The following is a 4,619-nucleotide window of genomic DNA, read 5'->3' as shown; positions in this document are numbered from 1 at the left end:
CTGAAATTTAGAAACAAATAAATAAACTAAGAATGTTTACAACAGATTCAAAATACTCACTGAACAATCAGAAAATTGGATTTTATATAGCTACTCATGAAAGAAGCACCTTAATTTTCTTCTGATACTTAAAAAACTTAACTGCTACCAAGATATAGAAACTTTGTATAAGTTGTTTAAAGAGCATTCAAGTTAATATCCATGATTCGCCTCACCCTGCAACTGTGAGTATATGATCGCTTGGCAGAAACCTGTTCCGCCCCACTTAGGAAAAATGGATCGAGATCATCTTGGGTAGTGCATCGTTATTCCAGGCAAATCTGAGACTAAGAATGAAAGATCTAGTTGGCTCCGCAAGGACTCAGCATTGATAAAAAACCACCATTAAAAAAAAATATTCTTTCCACAAAACAGATTTTGCAGAAACACTAGGAAATGGCTTTGTTGTTTTTGCATCTGCTGCATCGCCAAAATGTGAACTGAAATAGGTCTTCCACTATTCCAATGGAGACTTTTAAACTTAATTTTCGTATAGTGGATGTAAAGTTAAATAACAAGTAGAATTTTAAGCTTTGTTAAATTTTAAGCAATATAAAAGTTTTCAAAAGAGTAAAATTTTACTAATTCCATTAACTTCATTTTAATCTATTTTTTTCAATAACCAACATGATTCAAGGCCATAGGCTGGATTTTGTTTCGGGGGGGGGGGGGGGGAATTTGGAAGAAGATGGAGGTTGGGGGGGGGGGGAGAGGCAAACAATACTATTGGTTCTTTTAATTTTTTTCTTTTGAACAGTAATTTTACTGAATTACCAAGAGTTTACTTTATCAAAATGAGAGCAAATGTTTTCTCAGATAATTTAAATTTATTACTATAATACCATTTAAACAAAATTCAATAATGTGCAAGTTTTGTTGGTTCAAAAAATGACGTGTGGTGTTGTAAATGTCGCAATTACCAAAGATACCAATGGTAACTTTGGTACCATTGGTATCATGACATCAAGACCTTTAACTGGTCCTCAAGTTGGACATGAAGTAGTAATATGTACCACCAATCACTTTTCCTGAGTTCATAGGATCAGGAGCTCTCAAATGATTGTAAGGGAAGAGCAGAACTAGGAGTATTTTTAATATTCTGAAATACATGCCAAACTGACACTGGATTTGGTATCTCCCTTTAGACGGAATTTCAAAAAACATTTTTTTAAAAAACGCAATTTCAGGCTATATTTGATAGTAAGACTAGGGAGCGGGTTTGGTTAGCGCATGTTCCCTTGGAAATTTTTGAAGTCTTAAAAATGCACTCGGGACTGGGAAATTTTGTTATTGAAGTTTTAAAAACGCAATTTTGGGATACATGTTGACATGTTAGGGGAGGAAGTGGGTAGGTCTAACTCGGAAATTTTTTGCGGTTATAAGGTTTATGCTTGATGACGCTGGGAGAAAAGAGAAGGTTTAGGAGTTCTCAAATTTTTGACAATAAGATTTTAAAAACGCCATTACAAATTTTCTTTGGGGGAGGGGAGTTATGGGAAGGAGATGGAATTTTAGGAGCTTTCCCTTCGTTAAACACATTCTAAAGTTCTCTTCAACAACAGTAGACATGGGAAAAGACCAAGAAAATTATTTTTGATTTGGTACGATGACTTAGGGCGGGTAATCGGTAGCTGTCCTCCCATAAATTTTTGAAATCAAAATTCTGAAAATGCAATTTTAAGTTACCTTTAGTGATATTAAGGAGGATGAAAGGGATAGAGGACTCTCGACCCAAAAGTTTTCCAAAATTAAGGACCTGAAAAACATCTTGTCAAAGGGGTTAAAACTTTCTTTTGGATCAGCGGTGTTTTTATCCCACATTCTTGAAGTTATGTTTTAAAACACAAGTGTTAGAAGATCTTTGGTAATGTTTGTAGGAAGAGGGGTTTGGGAGCCACTCTTCGACAATTTTCGGGGGCACTCTACCGGAATTTTTTTCAGGATTGAAGCCCTGAAAACGAAAGTTTAGACAATCTTTGTTAATATTAGGGGGGGGGGGGAGGTCGTGGACAACTTGAATTTTTCAGAGTTAAAGTTTGAAAAATGAAATTTTTGCCTATTTTTTTGGGGGGGGGGGAGTTTTCTGATCCCCCCTTCCTGCTGGCTACACCCTTGGCATGATTCAAATAAATCAGCCAACCTTTTTTCAAACTGAAGTTGAGGCAAAGGAATAGAAACATTGCTTCAATTTTGATGCCTTTAAATTATTATATCATCTTGCACTGACCTGAAATCATATTCCTTATATTTATAGAACTTTTCATAGAAATTTCATTATGAAAAAATATCACTATATATTTTTTTGAAATTATCTTTGCTTAGATTAGGGAATGGGCGGTGAGGTTAAAATAAAGACAGATTTAAAAAAAAGAGAGAGATTGTATATGTACCAGGTAGCAGACATTGCGAGACGCGCGTCCCAGATTTTTAAAGCGGTCTGCAGAAAATTTTACCGAAGAACAAAAAGGAAAAAGAAATAAATAAAAGAAAAACAACTTGGCAAAGATCGCTTGGAGATTGTTTTTTGACCGGAAAGGCGATGGATGCTGCAGCATTTCAGATAGAAACATAGTTGCCATATTTGGTCATTCACAAGATGGAAGTAGATAAGATGCTTAAGTGCTTAAGTTTTAAAAAACAAAGCAGAATTGGATGTTTTATTTACTAAAAACTAATGAAAAGAACTAAAAATGTGCAGCAAATCGTTTTTGTTTAATTTTTAAAAATAATTTTCGTAAGAAATGAAGAATTTTATATTTAAAGTTTCACCTTATCCTCATTGCTTCGGGCCCAAAAGCGCTAAAAACTTTTAAAACTAAAGTGTAGTCTCATGAGGATTGTTTTTTAAAATTACTTTTTTGCAACAAATTCAGAAATTTGCATCTTAATTTGTGGCTCAATTGCCATATTTGGTCATTCCAAAGGTGTTGGTATGAAAGACTCTTTAATTGCCTACGTTTTCATAAACGGAGTTGGATGTTTATTGCAATGCAAACTATTGAAAGTTACGCAAAATGTGCTAAAAACTGAGTATTTCATCTAAATTGTAGTTTTTTAAGGATTTTGATGTAACAAATTCAAAAATCTATTTATAAGCATGAATTTTTCACGTAGACACCATGTTTGGTCATATGCAAAATGGCAATAGACGAGCCTATAGCTTGCTTAAGTTTTCAAAAACAGAATTGGATCTTCACCTCAATACAAACTATTGAAGATAACATAAATGTACAATAAATTATGTTTTGTTTTTTTTTCTTCAAATAAGTTTCATGAAACATGTGATTGTTATTTGAACAATTGTATTTGATCCTCATTGCTTTGGAAGCTTTGCTATAAATTAAAACATTCCTCTAAAATGCAGTTTCCTGCCAACTTCTCATTTACTAATTTATTTATTTATTCATTAAAAAAAAATTAAAACTTATTTTAACTTAAACTTTCTATATTTAAATAAATATGTATTGAATAATTGTTTTTCGTAGTGCACACAGTTCTATTTATTTTTGTAAAAGTAGTGAATATTGCTCCCCCCTCCCCCCGCGTTTTTTTATACTTTGAAACTTGGCGACAGTGGTGGCTATTAAGTTTTTTGGGTCTAGTGGCCACTGGCCAGTTGGAAAATTTTTAAGATTTAACCTTTACCAGGGACTTGGGTATTTTATGAAAACTGAAAATAAAACTAATAATGACGCTGCAGATTATTTTCAACTGCCCAAAATAGTGTCGCAGACTGGCTAGAAAGTTTCTGCTACTGGATACATGTAGATAGCCAAAAAAGGCGGCAATTTTGGCCCAAAACGATGAATGACACAAAATGCAACTTGAAATAGGTATAGAAAATACTTTATTCAAATTCATATCGAAAAATATATAGATTAATTAATACCGCTGCCACATTTACTTTGACAGCTGTTGTAGGCCTCAAACTTGGCATAAAAAAAGACAATGAAATGTAAGTTGAACAGAAAAAACGAGGTAAAAAGGCGAACCAGCTGGTCGCCGTAAGCGGCTAAAAGGTGTATACACATTTTAGTTCAAGAATAATGATCATTCAACATCGGGGAGGGAGGGCTTTTTTTTTATTCAACTGAATTGAATTTTTTTTTTATTGAACTTCCTTTCAATTCTTAGCATGGGCATCGTGCAGGTTCTAGTATATAGATACTGCACTGCACAGTATATGAGCTGTCAATTAAACAAATAACTATAACAATAGATACTTCAAAGGAAAATTAATTGCAAGGAAATATATATCATTTGATTAGATTATAATCAAGAGAAAGTTTCAGAAACAAAGTCATTAAATACCTTTTATAGGCATTAATTTTTGTTAAATGTCATCACTAAACTTCAAAAGAAAGAAAAACTAAGACAAAAATTACGTCTAAAACTATTTATAGAAGCAAAGCAACAATATATATTTATGAAAATATATGCACACAAAAAACAAGCAACATTCACCTATAAAATACCAAATGATAATCAATAACAGACACACATTATCCTTAACATTGAACAATAATAACGAAATGGGCATAAATTTATTTGAAATGTTTTTTGACAACGAAAGGGTTCAA

Source organism: Uloborus diversus, chromosome 6, assembly GCF_026930045.1.
Source record: "Uloborus diversus isolate 005 chromosome 6, Udiv.v.3.1, whole genome shotgun sequence".
In the NCBI taxonomy this organism is placed as follows: Eukaryota; Metazoa; Arthropoda; class Arachnida; order Araneae; family Uloboridae; genus Uloborus; species Uloborus diversus.
This window is presented reverse-complemented; position numbering follows the sequence as displayed.